A 22,983-nucleotide genomic window follows, 5' to 3' on the forward strand; every position below is an offset into this window, starting at 1 on the left:
AACTCACTATGGTATCAGTAGATTTGTTTTTTTTCAGTTATATACTGTATGTTGGCTAACGTAGGTGGAGCACAAAATGCTCTAGAAGGTGTGCAGGATTGTAACCATCCCCTAACACTGGGCCAATTGTGCACCTCCCCATGGGTCTCGACAGAGACTGGACTCGAACCAGGATCTCTAGTGGGATGCAGTGCCTTAGACCACCTCCCCACTGATTGTATTCTTAAGAGATTAGCTACATACTGTGTAGATAAAGACAAGCAATAAATGGTCCATCATAATAAACTAAACTGTTGATTTTGTACATTCAAACTGCATGAACACACTTGTTGTCAAAGCAAGATCTGAACTACACTTAATCACGTCTGCATTTTTTGAAAAGCAATAAGAGTAAAATGTCACCAAAGATCACTTGAGTCAAAATGCAAATCAAGATCAACCACTTAAAAATGTTTCAATAGAATCTACATGGTAAAAATATAAACTTGTGGACTTTGTTTCCAACGTAGCCTAACACCCTCTTTATATACACCGCTGCTGTCCACTGGCAAGCTAAACAATGACCAGCTATAACAACATACAGGGGAGGCACCTACATGTTAAAAAGAACAGACAATACTGAAAAGAAGCTTTGGCCCAGCAATAGCATAGCAAACACACTAGTGAATTGTATTTAAAAAGGTTCCATTTGTTTTAACCTATATATTGGGACAATGGGCACGTGAATAAAGGGATCATCCTACTAATAACCCTAGGCATAGCTATTGAATTTGTCTTTATAAGTTAATCTCATCGAGGCCCCAATTCAACAAAAGACAGAATGACCAACACAGGAAGTCTGAAATGATGGTTAAATGGGAATTTTCTCCAATAACAACTGTGACTCCATTAGGTTTCCTAAACTAATATTTACTATAATTCTGTCTCAACGTCCACTTTAGGATGTAACGCCTTCTCTTGGATGTGAATGATCATGTCACCCTCTCAGAACCTTCCTGTTTTGCTCCTTCATGCAGTGTCAACATCCTCGCTGACAGCCATGTGATGTAACTGGAATGTATCAAACTTCTGTCAGTTCAGGGTTGTCTCTAAGTGACTCCAGTCCTTGTATACCTGTTCGCTCCTCCTAGACAGGGAGGGAAGAAAGGATTGAGAGGGACAAGGAAAGAGGGGGGTGTAGGAAAGCAACAAAAAGTAAAACTGATCATATGTTACGTTATTAGATACTTTGCACCAGAGGAAGGTAACAAGACAAGTCTGACGCTCTCGTCTACTCTCATTGTTCTGCAGTAAGTAACTCAGTCAACACATATAGAACCATTCCTAAATCTAGTGGGGGGAACCATGAAGCCACGCTTAAGTCTACTGACTTGGCAAATACTGTAAAAGACACGGGCAGATCAAAGGCATTGCTATACAGAACAAAAATATAAATGCTACAACTTCAAAGATTTTACTGAATTACAGTTCATTAAAGGACAGTCAATTTAAATGAATTCATTATACTCTAATCTATGGATTTCACATGACTGGGCAAGGGTGCAGCAATTGGTGGGCAAGGGAGGGCATAGGTCCACCCACGCGGGAGCCAGGCCCAGACAATCAGAATGAATCTCCCACAAATGGGATTTTTTACAGACAGAAAAATCCCCCCCCCCCCCCCCGACAACCCACAGGTGAAGCCGATGTGGAGGTCCTGGTTGGTATGGGTACATGTGGTCTGCAGTTGAGGCCAGTTGAATGGGTAGGTGTCCAAACGTTTGACTGGTACTGTATGTACAATATGAAGTGTGGCTTCTCATTGTGCAAACCAACCATATCATATGGGCAAAACTGGTTGCAGTGACATCAGGTCTGGTATCAAACTCAAGAGGTCTGTGAAACTCAAGACCACATTAACTGGCACAGAGCAAAAGCCTACAGTTGTAGACATGAGGGCTGCAAAACCTGCTGTATTACATCTCTTATGTTTATCAGCCTGTAGCATTATTACTAACCTGGTTATCTGCTGGTTTACCGTGAGTTATCGCTGCATAGTGAATGTCACCTGGCTCTCTTTCAGGTGAATCTATAAAGGCAAATAAAGTAAATGAAACATACAGTGTGGGTGGGAGTAACTGACAGATATGCACAAATGCTCACCCCCAAGACAGGTTCTACAAACACTAAGGACTCATGTTACTATGGGTGCCTGTGTCTGTACTAGCAGTGGTTTTGGCACCAGAGAACATATAAAGTAATGATTGTCAGAGTGTGCTTGTGTGTATGTGCCTTCTACTTTTTTCAACATTTAGAGAAGGGGTCTGAGACAATGCAATTGTCTGACCAAGCAGAGGAAGTGTGGAAGATACACCTCTTCATTTGACCTGCATCCGTTGTTCAGGCAAACATTTCCAAAACACTATCCATGGGAATTAATAAAGGTTGTGCACAAGATGTTTTGACTTTGACAAGGAGAATGACCTCACCCCATTAAAAGATGAATACCTACATTTGAGTGTCCGTTTCTCCTCCTCTTAAGATATATTGCACGTCCAACAAGTCCTGAAGCAACCAAAACGCAGATTACAGCAATAATAAGAGAACCTCGAGTCCTCTCATCACCATCTAAAGAAAAAAGAGAGCAAACAATATTTTAATTTAAACGTTGGGATTCAAAAAATGAGCTCTACCATACTTATTGTTTCATATAGAAGTTGGTATTGTCTGGATATCTGCAATGTAACATTGCAACTGTACATGTATTTACCTGTCACCTTGGAGGGATCACTCTATACAGGGATTTGGAACAACAACTGTCTCCTTGCTGACTGGGTTGGCAGCAACACATCTGTAAGAGTCTCTGTTCTGTACATCCACCTTGAGAGGTAGAGAGAGGGTGATGTTGAGGTCAGGGCTGCTGGTCTGGTTGAGTATCTCCCCTCCTCTGTACCAGGACAGGGTCACCTCTCTCCCGTTCTCCACAGAACACACCACGCTACAGATGTTATCATGGACCGTCACTTGAGGTTTGGACAGAACATCTGGAAGGCAAAATGAAATGTGAATTAGTGAAATGGAATTTCTTTAAAAAGTGGCAAAGAGCAGTTACATCATTTTTGGACTTATAAAGTCTTGATGAACACAACTTAACGCCACAGCTTGATTTACGCCAGTGTTTTTAAACAAAGAAATTGTAAACAATCTATATGGTCTCATAACATGGTTAACACTATACTTGTTATATGGCTGATCAGGCCTTGCATCCATAGCTCTATGAATTTGGGAGTGGTTAAATTTCTCCAGGCCCTCAGCTTTTTAACCAAACCAATAAAGCGACCGCTTTAGTATTGTTTCTACTACTGATTGCAGCCTTAATGATTTTGTAATTTACAGCACACACTTACAGTACACAGTCAGCTGAAATGTATGTGTCATCTTCTCTTCAGCATCTGCATTCTCCACAGTGTAAACCCCAGAATCGTCTATTTGTAGATATGACAAAGTGAAGACTCCAGTAACATTGTTCCAGTGAAGGCGGTTTTTATATCTCTTCTCAAGGTTTGTATTACTTTGTTTACCAGGGTACACCTGTGCAATATTGCCAAGGTCTCCATAAAGTAAATTGCCAGATGTCAACACCCTCTCTGGAAAAGAGAGAAAAGTTCCCACGATGCCTTTCACCTGCCGAGTCTTTGGCTGTTCTGAACGCTGGGCTGAGCAGAGTACTGTGGAGAGAAAGAGACACCCAACATCAAAGCATTGACTTAAATATCATAGTTCGCTAACATACTGTAGCAACTTAGTTTCTCGATTGCTTGAGAATGTCCAAACAGAAGTCACTTTTCCTAAAGAAAATGTACATGCAGCCCCAAGCTGAAACACATTTGTAACGTAGACACAGGGAGTCCGGAAGCAAGTGCAGTTAGTTTAACAAAGCACATGGAACAATACAAAAAGAGAAGCTTAAAAATATGGAAACATGAACAATATTGCCTGGTGAGTGATGACAATGGAGGGCTATATACAGGGGAAGTAGTCAGGGAGGTGATGAAGTCCAGGTGTGCCTAATGAGGCACAGGTGTGCATAATGAGTTGCCAGGAACGGTGATTAGTATTCCAGCGCAGGAGTAGACATGACAACGCTGGCCAAAATGTAATTTGCAATAATGCATTAAGACCAGCGGCAGTATTAGCATGTAAATCTTGGTGGGGCAAAAAATGTGATGAATGCCAGCAAAGACACTACTGTACACAACACATTAATGGCAACAAGTGGTGCCCACAAACTATTAGGGCCTACATAAAGCTGTCCCAACAGCAGAGCTCTCTTTTCAGCACTATGGATTGAATCTTTACCATTGTTACACCTGGCTATCAGCGAAACAATTCAGCCTGGTTTACTGCGTTTTTTTTAAACATAGCTGGTGTGGCTAACTTCCTTAAACAAATGTGGTTTCTATTGACAATTGAGATGTACAAACTACGACATAAGGGAACGATAATGGATAAGAGGCATTCCATAATTTCAATAGACAAAGAGCGAGCGACAACGGACTTTGTCAATATAACTGTTTATCACTTTTGAAATGTACAGCAACAATTCCTAACAATGGGCTGCTCTTACAGTATTTTCCCTGTACACCAAGTAAGAACTGTAGGATAAATAAAGGGGCATATAAAGACAATGAGACATCCTACAATATTAGATTGACATCTCAAAAACAGGTTACAGGCTACATGTGTAACACCACCGGGTCAGAACAGTAACATTAGGCGAAAATAAGAGGTGAAAATAGACCAAATTATTAGGGTGAGGCACATGGGCTACTAACACCTTACTACACTTAGTATTACTTTATGTATACTCTAGCCATCTCCCTTGCATATTACAATTTATGCAGCAGCATACAAGACATTTTTGGACTCCTTGGCTTGTGATGTGCTCACTGAAACATGAATGTGGCACGGTGGTTTCGTCATCAGTCTGGCATTCTCTGGATTTATGGTGGGAACTCAGGAAAAAAAAAAAAACAGCCACTCCATTGAATAGCAGGCTAATGTTACCGGTTGCTTTGCACTGCACCACTGATTCCTTCCAAACGACTCATTGTATAAGAGCACAGTGTGAAACCGATGCAGACACGGGAGGCAGATGGTTCGAGTTTGATATTTACTATAATCCAAGGGGCAGGCCAGAGAATGGTCACGGACAGGCAAAATATCATAACGAGGTACAGAGTGGCAGGCAGGCTCAGAGTCAAGGCAGGCAGGCTCAGAGTCAAGGCAGGCAGGCTCAGAGTCAAGGCAGGCAGGCTCAGAGTCAAGGCAGGCAGGCTCAGAGTCAAGGCAGGCAGGCTCAGAGTCAAGGCAGGCAGGCTCAGAGTCAAGGGTTAAAACCGGGAGGACTAGCAAAAGAGCGATAAGAAAAAAAGCAGGCGCAAAGAAAAACACGCTGGTTGAAAGACAAACTGGCAACAGACAATCAGGGAACATCGGAATAAATACCCAGGGACTAATGGGGAAAATGGGTGACACCTTGAGGTGTAGGAGACAATCACAAAAACAGGTGAACCAGATCAGGGCGTGACACATTGTTGAATTTGCGATTTCCAAGTTGTTGTGTAATCTTTATGTCCAATGGCCGATGAGCACCGATACATTTTATCTATAATTTATCTTCATTATTTTTCTTCATATGACAATATTTAAAAAGGATTTGCCAGTAGATTGTCTACTTGATTTATGATTATGACTGCTAGCTAAGATTTTGAAAGTAAGATGTTGACATGATCAGTCCAATCCAAGCTACTGTAGATATAACTTGATTTGACGTCATTTTATCTGTGACCAATGACCTTGAGCCTTCTGGAAGGGCACTTCTAATCTAAGTCTATGGCAGGACCCAAATGGCTCACATTCTTGATGTCTACCCTTACTAAAGGCGGGTGACGTAGTGTCCCCATGAGTGACAGAACACTGAGCCAATCGCGGTGCAATTCTGAGCCAATCATGGTCAAATGCTCCTATTTTCTGCTGGCCTGCCCCACCACCAAAGAAAGCACTGAACTAGGCTGAAACACATGCATTTTGGAGATTCCTATTTGTACGTGGCTTTATTAACTCAAATATATACATTTTTTACACTGTTTGCAAACTGATGTGACACGTATTAATTAATACAAAACTAATATGCAAAACAGGCAAGCCCCCCCCCCCCAAAAAAAATATAATTTATTTTTAAAATCGGTATATATCTATATTATTTTTTTTTGCAAAAAATATGGGTCTCCCGAATGACGGGTCGCTACTGATTGAGACTCAAAACATGAACTACTTGAAATCAACAACCTCAACATCAAAAGGTATTACTTATCTAATGAAAAGTTTACTCGTTACACAATGGCGCAATACATACTAACTACAACTATCAATATACCCTAACGTGGTTAACCCTCTTTTATATTTCTGTGCCATTTGTTGATACTATAATTATACTATGCACCATAAAATACAACCAAACACATAACAGCATGGGCTGTATTCTTTTTTCCTAAAATAATTTTACCAAAAATGACCAAAGCAGAAAGAATGTCACTCAAGAATATGAATATCCAGACTCAAATACTTTATTTTACTTTTTTCCATGTTGTCCTTTACAAATTCAATGATGCTGTACAGTATATACAGAGAATAAAAATAAAATAAACCAAGCAAACAAATCGCTGCAAAAACAAAGAAATTTAAAAAAAAAAGCAACATAAATAGAGTATATACCACATTCATCTCCATTCGTTCTTGTCGATCAGGTCACATGTTTTCATCAACATCACCCTGGATGTTTTCCCTTGCAATGCAGAGAAGAAAAAAATATCCTTGTATCCTTATACCTCTCCTCTTCCTCTTACTTGGTCCATTCTTGCAAACAGCAATTCAGAGGTGAGTGACCTCTTTAACACATGAATAACTACTGATTGGTGATTGAACAATTGTGCAAAGAAGCTTTGCACGCGTGTAGACGAAGTTCACATTAATTGGAGTAATTTGTATCAGCTGTGACCAAATGTTTTAATTTTGTTTGACCTGATTTACTCAACTGAATTTTGCCCTTTTTTGTTGAGATTTGTGTTTACTGTTTTGCAAAAAATTGCTTAGCATTTGCATTTAGTGAGAAAGCCTTTACAGTTTTGCAAAGAATAATACTGTTTTGCTCATTAGGTTATGATGTAGATAATTGTCATTAAAAGTGTCTTAGCAATCGAGAAAAACTGTAAAGGACTGATGTGATATTGACGGATAGGAAAGAAATGACTCTCATAGGAGAACCATTTTGGGTTCCATGTAGAGCCTCCTGGGGTAAGGGTTCCACATGGAACCCAGAAGGGTTCTACCTGAAACCAAAAACGGTTCTTCTAGACAGCACCTTTTTTTCTAAGAGTGTACACACTGAAATTAAGTTCAAATGGAAATAAAGACTATCTCAGCAGAATCTTCTTCTGCTGTTAATGGCACAATCACTGAAATGCCATCATTGTAAAATAAATCACAATCCTTTATTACTTTCTTTTTTCGTAGCTACATTTTTACAGGGAAATCCCATTGAAACCAAAACCCATTTTGCAAGAGAGCCCTGCATGTACACAAATTATACAAAATGTACAACCTGAAGGCACAAAAGTGCCTTTTCAACCTCAGGAGGCTGAAAGAATTTGGCTTATCACCGAAAACCCTCACTAACTTTTACAGGTTCCCAATTGAGAGCATCCTGTTGCGCTGTATCACCGCCTGGTACGGCAACTGCACCGCCCACAACCGCAGGGCTCTCCAGAGGGTGGTGCGGTCTGCACAACGCATCACTGGGGGCAAACTACTTGCCCTCCAGGACACCTGATGTCACAGGAAGGCAAAATAGATCATCAAGGACAATAACCAACCGAGCCACTGCCTGTTCACCCTGCTTCCATACAGAAGGTGAGGTCAGTACAGGTGCATCAAAGCTGGGACAGACAAACTTGATGATTGAGTTGGAGGTGTGCATGGAGTACAGGAGAGGGCTCAGAACGCACCCTTGTGGAGCCCCAGTGTTGAGGATCAGCGGGATGCAGATGTTGCTACCTACTCTCACCACCTGGGGGTGGCCCGTCAGGAAGTCCAGTACCCAGTTGCACAGGGCGGGGTCGAGACCCAGGGTCTCGAGCTTGATGACGAGTTTGGAGGGTACTATGGTGTTAAATGCTGAGCTGTAGTCGATGAACAGCATTCTCACGTAGGTATTCCTCTTGTCCAGATGGGTTAGGGCAGTGTGCAGTGTGGTTGCAATTGCGTCGTCTGTGGACCTATTGGGGCGGTAAGCTAATTGGAGTGGGTCCAAGGTGTCAGGTAGGGTGGAGTTGATATGGTCCTTGACTAGTCTCTCAAAGCACTTCATGATGACGGAAGTGAGTGCTACAGGGCGGTAGTCGTTTAGCTCAGTTACCTTAGCTTTCCTGGGAACAGGAACAGTGGTGGCCCTCTTGAAGCATGAGGGGACAGCAAACTGGGATAAGGATCAGCCAGCTGGTCTGTGCATGCTCTGAGGACACGGCTGGGGATGCCATCTGGGCCTGCAGCCTTGAGAGGGTTAACACATTTAAATGTTTTACTCACATCGGCTGCAGTGAAGGAGAGTCTGCAGGTTTTGGTAGCGGGCCGTGTCAGTGGCACTGTATTGCCACTTTAATAAATGGAACACTAGTTCCATTACTTTAGATATTACCTGTTAGATACTGCTGCAGTGTCAAATCTAGAAGCATAAGCATTTTGCTACACTCACAATAACATCTGCTAACCATGTGTATGTGACCAACACAATTTGATTTTAATTAAAGGTATACAAAGGCACCAGAGAATCATGGCGCAAATTTATTTTATGCAGATTTACCTAATTCTGTAGTGATCAATGGGACATTAGAATACGTAACGTATAGATAAGGGCAGGAAAGGCTGCTCTCGAGCGGCTAGATGTTCTTCTGCTTCTTGTGATGTATTGTTGTCTCTACCTTCTTGCCCTTTGTGCTGTTGTCTGCGCCCAATAATGTTTGTACCATGTTTTGTGCTGCTACCAAGTTGTGTTGCTATCATGTTGTTGTCATGTTGTGTTGCTACTATGCTATGTGGTTGTCTTAGGTCTCTCTTTATTTAGTGTTGTGGTATCTCTTGTCATGATGTGTGTTTTGTCCTATATTTGTATTTTTGTAAAAAAAAAAAATATCCCAGTCCCAGTCCTGGCAAGAGGCCTTTTGCCTTCTAGTACTGTAGGCCGTCATTGTAAATAAGAATTTCTTCTTAACTGACTTGCCTAGTTAAATAAAGGTTAAATAAAAATTGCATCGAGAGTTAGCCATCCCGGTGATCGGGTCTGGTAACTCGTATGTCTGTAATTGAACAAGGAGGTAAGGTATGACAGAAGTTTGCACAAGAGGGCTTTATAAACAAAAAGAGAGCAGTGTATTGATCTACAAGAGTTAGGAGAGGGTCAGCCTACTTTCTGATATGGAATGCAATGATTTGTAATGAACCCGTCACCCGTAATAAAGCGAAGTGTGCTATTCTAAACTGCATCGAATGGTTTCAGTGTAGTGGTAGATGCATTCATATAAACGTTGTCACCGTAGTCTAGTACTCGCAGGAAAGTTGACTGAATTATCTGCTTTCTGCGGTTCAAGGAGAGGCATGATCTATTACAAAAAAGAAGTCCATTTTTATTCTCAACTTCTTAAAGACAGAGTTAATGAGGACTTGAGGTCACCGAGAAAGTCTGGACATGGCCTGCTCTCCCTTATGTAAGTATTTAGGCACTTTACCATGTTTACTACAGTATGTACAGTAGGCTAGATTTACTTGTCAGACTGCAAAGTAGCCTAATAAACAAATGCAGGGGGCATCTATCTTCAAAATGCTTTATTATCCAAACGTTTAAAGTGCGTGTGGGGGCGACCTCATGCAACCGCAAAATGTCGGATAAAGCTTAAGCTGTACAGTACTGTATTTCTTCATCAGCATCTTTATGCTTTCGTTCATAAAATAATGACGAAAATACTCTTTCAAAATGCAGGTGTTTTTTTCCTTATGGATCCATAACGAATTACTATGGGAATAAATATCACTGAATGCCAGAAATAATGGAACAAAGTAGGCTAATGAAGGTAAACAAATAGTTGCTTACCAGAAGATACTCTTTCAAAATTCATGGAAGAGACAGCATTCAGAGGCCAAGACAGCGCTGCTCTGAGACAAGCATAGGTACTGGTCTTGATACATCAATGCAATTTTTATTTTCACTGAAACTCCGTTTGGTTATTGGTTAGACTACAATTAGGGTGTGGAAATGTTAGGATTTTTTTGCTCTTACTGTAGTACTGTAGACTACTCCCGACCGGTCACGTTGTAAAGTGTCATTATGGGCTATTAATAGGACAGTAGCTTCTTGCCAAGAAGGAGGGTAGGGGGAGAATTGTATCGTCAAATATATTTCTTAGTTAGGTTGGCTGTATCACAAACGGCCGTGATTGGTTGGAATTTCAGTTTTATCCACCAGAAAATACAGAACAAATAATACAACAAATATTGTGGTTAAACTCAAATATACTCATTAATAAAAATACTTTAGCAATTGGAACCTTTAACATGTGGAAGGGGGAAAAGATATTATTATTATTAACCCTGTTTTTCACAAACGTAGCAGACTGTGAATTCTGCAAACAACGTTTCTAGGATGGGCTATTAACAGGACAAACTACACTGCTCAAAAAAATAAAGGGAACACTTAAACAACACAATGTAACTCCAAGTCAATCACACTTCTGTGAAATCAAACTGTCCACTTAGGAAGCAACACTGATTGACAATAAATCTCACATGCTGTTGTGCAAATGGAATAGACAAAATGTGGAAATTATAGGCCATTAGCAAGACAACCCCAATAAAAGAGTGATTCTGCAGGTGGTGACCACACACCACTTCTCAGTTCCTATGCTTCCTGGCTGATGTTTTGGTCACTTTTGAATGCTGGCGGTGCTCTCACTCTAGTGGTAGCATGAGACGGAGTCTACAACCCACACAAGTGGCTCAGGTAGTGCAGCTCATCCAGGATGGCACATCAATGTGAGCTGTGGCAAGAAGGTTTGCTGTGTCTGTCAGCGTAGTGTCCAGAGCATGGATGCGCTACCAGGAGACAGGCCAGTACATCAGGAGACGTGGAGGAGGCCGTAGGAGGGCAACAACCCAGCAGCAGGACCGCTACCTCCGCCTTTGTGCAAGGAGTAGCACTGCCAGATCCCTGCAAAATGACCTCCAGCAGGCCACAAATGTGCATGTGTCTGCTCAAACGGTCAGAAACAGACTCCATGAGGTTGGTATGAGGGCCCGACGTCCACAGGTGGGGGTTGTGCTTACAGCCCAACACCGTGCAGGACGTTTGGCATTTGCCAACAATACATTTGTGGAGAGGTTGAAAAACGAGTTTTAATGACTCCAACCAATGTAAACTTCCAATTTCAATTGTAGTTCTCTAGTTGCCTCTGATCACGTCCTGTACATTTCAGATTTTTCAGATATATACTCAGCCATTTGTAGGTGTTTAGTTCTTTATCTTTCTTGTATTGCCTGAATTGTAAAGTTGTTAAACTTGGGTATTTGAATTGGGTAGCTGGAATTTAACCAGTCACTGATATTGGGTAAATGAGGGACGTCTGTTGAAATCAGAAGAAGGGTTGCATACAAAATGCTGTGCAGGCCTGGCTGGCTGGCTGCCTAAACACTGAGTACACCAAGCATTGCACCCCCCCACCCTTTTTCCCCTAGAACAGCCTCAATTTGTTGGGCATGATCTCTACAAGTTTCAAAAACTTTCCACAGGGATGCTGGCCCATGTTGACTCCAATGCGTCCCACAGTTGTGTCAAGTTGGTTGGATGTACTGTCGGTGGTGGACCATTCTTTATGTGCACGGAAAACTTCCAGGCCCACCCACGGCCCAGCCAATCAGAATGAGTTTTTCCCCACAAAAGAGCTTTATTACAAGACAGAAATGGCGCCGGAGAAAAAGGATAACGTTTTACGTGTCCCAAACCGATTGTGTTTTTTTGTTTGTTTATTTGCGTTGTTTGTAACTTATTTTTTTACCTTATTTTGTACATAATGTTGCCTTCTGGACATCAGGACTGCGATTACTCACCACGGACTGGCAGAATCCTTTTTTTTCTTTAACGAGTCTGACGAGCCTTGATATTCTGCTTTCTCGGGAACAGGCCCAGATCCCCGTGATTTGTGTGAAGAGGAAAGGGGGCCAGAGGGCAGCCTGCTTTCTGAGAATTTGTAGGCGATCAAATAAACCCCCAATTCCTTCCATTTTGCTCACAAACATGCAATCTTTGGAGAATAAAATCAATGACCTACGCAGAAGATGAAACTACCAATGGGACATTCAAAACTGTAATATCTTACGCTTCATGGAGTCATGGCTGAACGACGACACCGTCAACATACAACTGGCTGGTTACACGCCGTACTGGAAAGATAGGACAGCAACGTCTGGTAAGACAAGGGGCGACAGACTATGTATTTTTGTAAATAACAGCTGGTGCTCACCTGAGGTAGAGTATCTCATGATAAGTTGTAGACCACACTATCTACCTAGAGAGTTCATCTGTATTTTTTGCAGCTGTTCACAGACTGAGGCTGGCACTAAGGCAGCAATGAATGAGCTGTATTCCGCCATAAGCAAACAAGAAAACGCTCACCAAGAGGCGGCGCTCCTAATATCCGGGGACTTTAATTCAGGGAAACTTAAATCCGTTTTACAAAATTTCTATCATCATGTTAAATGTGCAACCAGAGGGAAAAAAACTCTGGACCACCTTTACTCCACACACAGAGACACATACAAAGCTCTCTCTCGCCCTCCATTTGGCAAATCTGACATAATTCTATCCTCCTGATTCCTGCTTACAAGCAAAAATTTAAGCAGGAAGCACCAGTGACTAGATCAATAAAAAAGTGGTCAGATGAAGCAGATGCTAAGCTACAGGACTCTTTTGCTAGCACAGACTGGGAATATGTTACAGGATTCCTCCGACAGCATTGAGGAGAACACCACATAAGTCATTGGCTTCATCAAAAAGTGCATTGATGACGTCGTCCCCACAGTAACCGTATGTACATTCCCCAACCATGGATACAGACAACATCCGTACTGAGCTAAAGGAGCTGCCACTTTCAAGGAGCGGGACTCTAACTCGGAAGCTTATAAGATATCCCGCTATGCTCTCCGACAAACCAAAACACAGGCAAAGGGTCAATACAAGACTAAGATCAAATCGTACCACACCGGCTCTGACGCTCGTCGGATGTGGCACGGCTTGCAAAACATTACGGGCTACAAAGGGAAGCACAGCCGAGAGCTGCCCAGTGACACGAGCCTAACAGACGAGCTAAATTACTTCAATGCTCACTTCCAGGTAAATAACACTGAAATATGCATGAGAGCACCAGCTGTTCCGGAAGACTGTGTGATCACGCATTCCGCAGTCGATGTGAGTAAGACCTTTAAAAAGGTCAACATTCACAAGGCCGCAGGGCCAGTCGGATTACCAGGACGTGTACTGTGAGCAAGCGCTGACCAACTGGCAAGTGTCTTCACTGACATGTCCAACCTCTCCCTGTCCGAGTCTGCAATACCAACATAATTTAACCACAGTGCCTGTGCCCAAGAACACTAAGGTAACCTGCCTAAATAACTACCGACCCGTAGCACTCACGTCTGTAGCCATGAAGTGCTTTGAAAGGCTGGTCATTGCTCACATCAACACCATTATCCCAAAAACTCTAGACCCACTCCAATTTGCATACTGCCCCAACATATCCACAGATGATGCAATCTCTATTGCACTCCACACTGCCCTTTCCCGCCTGGACAAAAGGAACACATATGTGAGAATGCTATTCATTGACCACAGCTCAGTGTTCAACGCCATAGTGCCCTCAAAGCTCATTAATAAGCTAAGGACCTTGGGACTAAACACCTCCCTCTGCAACTGGATCCTGGACTTCCTGGCAGGCCACCCCGCAGGTGGTAAGGGTATGTAACAACACATAGCATGCTCAGTCCCCTCCTGTACTCCCTGTTCACTCATGACTGCACGGCCAGGCACGACTCCAACACCATCATTAAGTTTGCAGATGACACAACAGTCACCGACAACAACGAGACAGCCTATAGGAGGAGGTCAGAGACCTGGCCGTGTGGTGCCAGGATATACACCTCTCGCTCAACGTAATCAAGACAAAGGAGATGATTGTGGACTACAGGAAAAAGAGGACTGAGCACGCCCCCATTCTAATTGATGGGCTGCAGTGGAGCAGGTTGAGAGCTTCAAGTTCCTTGGTGTCCACATCATCAACAAACGAACATGGTCCAAGCACACCAAGACAGTCGTGAAGAGGGCATGACAAAACCTATTCCCCCTCAGGAGACTGAAAAGATTTGGCATGGATCCTCAGATCCTCAAAAGGTTCTACAGCTGCACCATCGAGAGCATCCTAACTGGTTGCATCACTGCCTGGTATGGCAACTGCTCGGCCTCCCACCGCAAGGCTGTATATAGCCTCGCTATTGTTATTTTAATATTATTTTTACTTTTATTTCTTTTTTTTAAAAGTATTTTTCTCAAAACTACATTGTTGGTTTGGGGTTTGTAAGTAAGCATTTCACTGTAAGGTCTACACCTGTTGTACTAGGCGCATGTGACAAATAGAATTTGATGTTGTAGAACTATCTCAAAGATGATCAATAGAAACAGGATGCACTTGAGCTCAATTTTGAGTCTCGTAGCAAAGGGTCTGCATACTTATGTAAATCATTGTAAATCAAAGGTAAGATACATTTACTCTAACACAGTTCACTTATCCTGTACGTGTCCTTCAAAAAGAGCTGTTTCTGTCTAACTTATTCTGTGTGCATTCATCCTCTCACTTCATATTCTCCAGAGAATCTTTGAATGTTGATGGAGCAGAGGTCAATGTTAGTGAGAGAAACTAGGTTGGTTGAAATTGAAACCAAATGGGCTTGTAACACAACGCTGCTTGGAAGCCTTTGGAATCTCCCTGATATGAATCTTGTCTGCGGGTGACTGAGCTCATGAATATGTTTGGGAGGAGCAGCCAGATTGTGGGAGGGTTTGGGGCCAGTATGGGGTAACCAGAGATCTGTGTGGGTATGTTGTTCCAGCTAACTCAGCCAGGTGAAACCTTGACGATTATACTTGTTAGGGGTGCGTGGGATAAACAAGCTGTGTGGGTGGATAAAATTTGCCTTGGCAAAGATCTCATCAACTGATTTAACGTTTAAATGAATAATTTACCCTGGCCACAATAAGACATACTGGGGGCCCCAGGACAAAGTTTGGGAAACCCTCCTCTAGATGACAGATTGATATTGATATTGCAGCTTATCTATTGATCATATTTTCAAACCGCGTATGAAATATGATGCAATAGACAGAATGGAAAAATGCCTGAAGGCCAGGGTATCAGGCCGGGGTATTATGTACATACAATGAAGGTTACTGAGTGTTAATGTCCGTTAGAGAGAATGGTAAATGATAGTTCATGTTTCAAGACAAATAAATGCAGTTCAAAAGAAAATGCTATAAAAAGGTGCAGCTGCTACATCTTTTCAATACTGTATTTGAAAGTTGTTACACATGTTGCCTCTTTCATATCAGAGTAGCATGTCTCTTTCTATGAGCATGGTGTGGTCCTGATAGAAATGTGCTGTATAGAACATACTGTACAGACACCTCTTCTGTTCATCACTCTGCAAGAATCTTTGAATAAGGTCCTGATGTTAGTCTCAAAACAACACCCACAAACGGAGAGAGAGTGGGAGCCTTGTGGTTGCTTTAGCTCAAGTAAAACTACACAAATACATGTATCAAAATGAACGTGTCAACATGGATTCCATCAACCCCCACAACACCCCCATAGTGTCTGTTTGTGTGTGTGTGCGTGTGCATGTACGCTTCTCCATCGTCATCTATGTCAGCGTATGGTTCACTTATTTGTTCTCTCTGAGGTCAGTAACCTATATGTGTCAGTCGCTGTCATTCTCACTTGCTTATATAGGAGATGTGGTACCTCCCTCTATCTCAGCAAACTGGATGCAGTCTATTGGAGTGCCATCCGTTTTGTCACCAAGCCCCATATACCACTCACCACTGCGACCTGTATGCTCTAATCGGCTGGACCTCGCTACATATTCGTCACCAGACCCACTGGGTCCAGGTCATCTTTAAGTCTTTGCTAGGTAAAGCTCTGCCTTATCTCAGCTCACTGGTCACGATAACACCCACCCGTAGCACACGCTCCAGCAGGTATATCTCACTGGTCATCCCCAAAGCCAACACCTTCTTTAGCCACCTTTCCTTCCAGTTCTCTGCTGCCAATGACTGGAACAAATTACAAAAATCGCTGACGCTGGAGACTTATAGTTCCCTCACTAACTTTAAAAGTCAGCTATCTGAGCAGCTAACCGATCGCTGCAGCTGTACATAGCCCATATGCCTCATATTGTTTTTATTTACTTTTTTGCATACCAGTATTTCTACTTGCACATCATCATCTGCACATCTATCCCTCCAGTGTTCATTTGCTAAATTGTAATTACTTCGCTACTATGGCCTATTTATTGCCTTACCTCCTAGACTTTCTTTTTTTCTATTGTGTTATTGACTCTACGCTTGTTTATTCCATGTGTAACTCTGTGTTGTTGTTTGTGTCGCACTGCTTTGCTTTATCTTGGCCAGGTTGTAGTTGTAAATGAGAACTTGTTCTCAACTAGCCTACCTTGTTAAATAATGGTTAAATAAAAAATCTCTGCACAGCTTCTCTCAAGCAAGAGAGCTGACACCACAAACCATGCTCTCAGTCCCCTGCACCTACATTTAGCAGACACTCTTACTCACAGTAAGTGCCTACAACTAAAGTACAGTAGGTATGACAACATACAGTATCACAATCATTCCAAAATAACCACCATCAGCAAGTTATGTGCTAGTGAAATCTGTGCTAGTAAGCTAGTCAAATTATGTGCCTAACTTTCAAGCTTAGTTTCCCCTGCTTCGAAAGGAAAATGAACATAACTAAATGGCGGCCAATGTTCTGTGGTCAGAGGCAATAGAACGGCCACCCGCTACATATAACCAGAATTCGCTTGAATCGTGTGGTAATAATGGTTTGCCAGGCTTAGCCCGAAACTGGAAAGTGTGTGGTTGCCATGCACATGCAGTAGGGCAGACGGATGAGGTCTTAGTGTTTGAAATGTGTGAATGCTTCAAACTATCTTCCACTTGCTGTGAAATACATAATGACAAGCTCTCCAATAGCATCTTAATTGAAACCTGTACTGCAAGATCATTCTCTCATAAGCCCATTTAAAAAAAAGGGGTATGATGAGTGATGTTTATAGAGATGTGTAGTGAGGGTCTCTGTCTCTAAGCGAGACAGGATGTGGAGGAGCTACAGAGAGTATAGATGGAGGCATAGAGAAATATACACCATCTCTGACTAATAGCATCAACCACACGACCAAGGTGACAAACACCAAAAACCTGTTCAAACTAGATCCATTGAAAGTGTTAAAATGTGGGGTTCTCAGTAGACCTAGTGCCAAATGAAGTAGTGTTGAATTATATAGAATTTGAACTTTTGAGGAAGTGCTTTATTTGTCTCTTTCCCATGGTGGAGTCTGTGGAGGGGGGGAGGGGATAAACCCTGCGAACGGGGAACAAAATAAGAGGAACAACTGAAAAGTGGAAATAAGAAACCAGGAAAAAGGAATACACATGCAAGGCGCACAAAAGCCCTTTTCACACTGAACTGGAGGAAAGAATGCGGCAGTGTTGAATATTATCGTCTAAGGGGTTGGACTTTTAACGAAATCCACAAAGAAGGAAGTGGTACAGTGATCGTCTGGTGGTCAGTGAGCGTGAGCAAAACAGATGACTAAAAAGTTGTGGGAAGCAGACATTACACGCTACGTGTTGCTGTATAGTGCTCCCAAAAGTCCCTCAGAGCACAGCTCATGCTCTCTCTCGTAGTCCATAAAGTGCTTTAGGCTTACCTTTGATGATATTCATCAGAATGCATTCCCAGGAATCCCAGGTCCACAATACATGCTTGATTTGTTCGATACTGTCCGTTATTTATGTCAAATTAGCTACTTTGGTTAGCGCGTTTGGTAAAAAATTCCAAAGTCACAAAGCGCGTCCACTATAACTTGACGAAATGTCCAAAAGTATTGGAGTGAGGTATTGGAGTGGCCATCACAAAGCCCTGACCTCAATCCCATAGAAAATGTGTGGTCAGAACTGAAAAAGCGTGTGCGAGCAAGGAGGCCTACAAACCTGACTCAGTTACACCAGCTCTGCCAGTAGGAATGGGCCAAAATTCACCCAACGTATTGTGGGAAGCTTGTGGAAGGCTACCCGAAATGTTTGACCGAAGTTAAACAATTTAAAGGAAATGCTACCAAATACATATTGAGTGTATGTTAACTTCTGACCCACTGGGAATGTGATGAAAGAAATCAAAGCTCAAATAAATAATTCGCTCTACTATTACTCTGACATTTCACATTCTTAAAAAAAAGTAGTGATCCTAACTGACCTAAGACAGGGAATTTTTACTATGATTAAATGTCAGGAATTGTGAAAAATAGAGTTTAAATGTATTTGGTTAAGGTGTATGTAAACTTCCGACTTCAACTGTACCTTGCACACAAACCGCCGCCCGTTTGGAAAAAGGAAATAATGAATGTATTTTACGCGTTGAATGCCATTTGTTTGTCGTTTATCTCAGTGAGCCTTTCCCGTGGGCCACTTGTACATGCTTTGACTGTTCACCAGAGTTCACAATGTCCTTCTTCTTAGTTGTCCGGTCTCCAATTGGCTGTTTCCTAAGAACAGCTACTTAGCCGTACCAGTGATATTCTGAGGGGGGAGTTTTCTTCTCCTCTTCCTCGGTAAGATAGTCAAAATTCCAAACCCCTTTACATGCACAGCTGCAGACTGGCAGTGTCCTGGTCTGGTAAGTTAATTTTCTTCACCTTGCGTTGAGAGTTTCAGAGTTTCTAACCATTTGGACATGTGGACCACGGTTTCACGTCTTTCTGGTCTGATATGTTAATTATTAGCCAGTCGATTTCAGCACTCTGGCCAAAGGCGACGGCTCCGTCCGTCTGACATGCTCTTCTGACCTCACTCGGGGTGTTGATACGTAATGTGCAAAGGATATGATTAGAAGGTGTCTTCTGACTCCTAAAATCACATTCCTAACTTAACAAAAATTGTTTAATCCATTTTCATATCACATAGACAACGTATTGGATGGAAACTTGACAGATAAAGAGGGTATCCTTTCTAAGTTATAGTATTTGGTTCATACAGTTTTTAATAAGATCAAAAAATAAAAAGCAATATGACATTAGTTTATACATCAATGCACTGACCATTTCCCACATTCGGATGTTAGAAATATTGTTCCAAAGTTCACTTTTTGGACGTTAAGAGTTTTTGAACAAAGACATTCCTTTGGTTCATACTAGAGTGTCAGAGAGTCCTCTGCTGCATAAAATGTATGACCCCCCACTCTTCTGTGGGTGAGAGAGGCCCTGATTATTTGTCAACCATTGCCAAGCTGATCTGAGCCACTGGATCCTCACGTGTAGTCATGACAATGTAAAGCTTTTTGTTTTCATTAAGATTTTTTTTTAAATTTTTTATTAAAGGTGTTCTTCAGAAAGTTGTTGTGGTGCATCAAATGTGTTTTACAATTGGAACAGGTTATTCCAGCAAATCTCTAATGATAGACTGATTCTGGAGGAGCAGGTGATGGCTTTATCAAACAGCCTATGAAATATGATGCAATACATAAACAGAATGGAAAACTGCCTGAAGGCCCATAATAAAGAATAAGGTCAGGGGATTGTATACATTCAAAATGAAGGTTACTGAATGTTAATATCCATGGAGAGAGAATGGTAAACGGTAGTTGTGTCGAGACGAATGCTGTGAAAACACCAGGCAGGATGGGGCCATGGGCTCACGCTGCTTACGCCAAATCCATACTCTGCCATCAGCATGTCGCAACACGAACTGGGATTCGTCAGACCAGGTGCTGTTTTTCAACTCTTCAGTTATCCAGTGTTGGTGATTGTGTGCCCACTTTAGCCGCTTCTTGTTTTTAGCTGACAGGAGTGGAACCTAGTGTGGTCATCTGCTGCAATAGTCCATCCGTGACCAGGACCGACGAGTTCCGAGATGCCATTCTGCACACCACTGTTGTCCTGCGCTGTTACTTGCCTGTTTGTGGCCCGCCTGTTAGCTTGCACGATTCTTGTTCTTCTCATTTGACCTCTCATCAACGAGCTGTTTTCGCACACAGGACTGCCGCTGATTGATGTTTTTTTGTTTGTCTCACCATTTTTGGTAAAGTCTAGACACTGTCATGCATGAAAAGCCAAGGAGCCAGGCCGTTTCAGAGATACTGGGAGCAGCGAGCTGGCACCGATGATCATACCACACTCAAAGTCGCTATGTCACTCGTGTTGCCCATTCTTCTAATTGTCGATCAAACACTAACTGAGTCCCTCGATGTCTGTCTGCCTGCTTTATATAGCAAGCCATGTGACTGTAGGAGCAAACCATTGTCATGAACAGGATGGTGTACCAAATAAACTGGCCACTGAGTGTACATGTATCTAAATGAACACGTGTCAACATACATGCATTCCATCAACCTCCACAACACCCCCATATTATTGTGCGCATGCGTGTCTGTGTGTACGCACGTGTGCATGTGCGCTTCTCTATCGCCATCTATGACCGCGTGTGGTTATCGCTTCTCTACTCCACTGTGAACAATTCAAAATCAAATCAATTTCAGTATATGTTTTCACTCTTATTCTTATTTGTTTATAGGGGAGATGTGGTACCAACCTCCACATCTCTGTATAGTTATTTTCCCACAAGATAGCTCACCCCACAAACCATGCTCTCCATTACCTGCACCCATATGTAATCTACATTTGACATTTTAGTCATTTAACCAGCGATGTAATACAACCAACCACACAGTATCACAATCATTTTAAAATAACCAAGTTCTGTGTTAGTAAAATATGTGATAGCAAGCTAGTGAAATTAAATACTTGTACGCCTAACCTTTAACCTTAACTTAGTTTAGCCTGTACAGAAAGGGAAATGAACAGAACAAAAACAATGGCCAATGTTCTGCGGTTAGAGGCAATAGGACGGCCACCTGTAGCACACAGCCAGCATTCGCTAACACGGAACCCAAACCGGCTGCGCGCGTGCGCCATCGTGCATAAATGTATTTTGTCCCCCTACACCAAAAGCGATCATGACACGCAAATTAAAATATCAAATCAAACTCTGAACCAATGACATTAATTTGGGGACAGGTCGAAAAGCTTTAAAAATGTATGGCAATTTAGCTAGTTAGCTTGCAATTGCTAGCAAATTTGTCCTATTTAGCTAGCTTGCTGTTGCTAGCTAATTTGTCCTTGGATATAAACATTGAGTTGTTATTTTACCTGAAATGCACAAGGACCTCTACTCTGACAATTAATCCACACATAAAATGGCCAACTGAATCGTTTCTAGTCATCTCTCCTCCTTCCAGGCTTTTTCATCTTTGAACTTATATGGTGATCGCATCTAAACTTTCATAGTATTACCATGACCACCGGCAAAACAATTTGTCTTTCAATCACCCACGTGGGTATAACCAATGAGGAGATAGCACATGGGTACCTGCTTCTATAAACCAATGAGGAGATGGGAGAGGCAGGACTTTCAGCGCGATCTGCGTCAGAAATAGAAAGGAGTTCTATTTTAGCCATTGGCTTCGCAGACGCTCGTTGGGCGCGCGAGCAGTGTGGGTGCAATAATTGAATAACATGGATTTCTACATTTATTTTGTGACGCTCACGCACGTGACGTGTCCGGTCTGGTCAGCATTTTAGATGTCACTGCATTTGACTCACACAGCCTCAGTCACTTAATCACCTTGTCCACTGTGTGTGTGCCTCTCAGTGACATAAGCTAAACATCTAGCTGGCTAGCTCATCATGTCTCAATCTAAACTGTACACTCAAAAATACAGAAAGGAGTGGGAATCAAACCCTGAATTCAAAGGCTGGTTGAAGTCGTTTATTGGAGATGATACACGGGCATACTGCCTGTATTGTAAGGCTGATTTCTACGCCAAACTTAGTGATGTAAAAAAACACATGACAACTCAAAAACATACTCAAAAGGCAAAGCCTCATAACTGTTCCACCCAAAACAAGCTGCCATTTATGGTTAAAAAGAATTTACTCTGCAAAAAATGCTGAGGCCACCATGGCATTAGCTATCGCTGAACACTGTTCCATGCTGGCATGTGATCACAATGGAGAATAATGTAGAGCTGCTTTATCAGACTCCACTACTGCTACCCACTTCAAAATGCACAGGACAAAGTGCAGAGAAATAGTGAACTTCTTCAGGATTGGTGGATCCCCTGTGGAACAGTTGAGCTAACGTAGGCTAATGTGATTAGCATGAGGTTGTAAGTAACAAGAAGATTTCCCAGGACATAGACATATCTGATATTGGCAGAAAGCTTAACTTCTTGTTAATCTAACTGCACTGTCCAATTTGCAGTAGCTAATACAGTAAAATAATACCATGATATTGGTTGAGGAGAGTGCACAGTTTTGAACATAAAGTTATTAATAAACAAATTAGGCACATTTGGGCAGTCTTGACACAGAATTTTGAACAGAAATACAATGGCTCCTTGGATCAGTCTAAAACTTTGCACATACACTGCTGCCTTCTAGTGGCCAATATCTAAATTGCACCTGGGCTGGAATAATAAATTTGGGCCTTTCTCTTGCATTTCA

The 22,983-nt window shown here is 42.1% G+C and overlaps 1 pseudogene; it reads right to left on the reverse strand.

The window, feature by feature from the left end:
* Nucleotides 1-2,365: 2,365 nt before the first annotated feature.
* The window catches only part of LOC129855883 (SLAM family member 9-like), a 39,990-nt pseudogene continuing 19,372 nt past the window's right edge, over nt 2,366-22,983 (reverse strand).

Source organism: Salvelinus fontinalis, chromosome 5 (genome assembly GCF_029448725.1).
Source record: "Salvelinus fontinalis isolate EN_2023a chromosome 5, ASM2944872v1, whole genome shotgun sequence".
NCBI classification, from domain to species: domain Eukaryota; kingdom Metazoa; phylum Chordata; class Actinopteri; order Salmoniformes; family Salmonidae; genus Salvelinus; species Salvelinus fontinalis.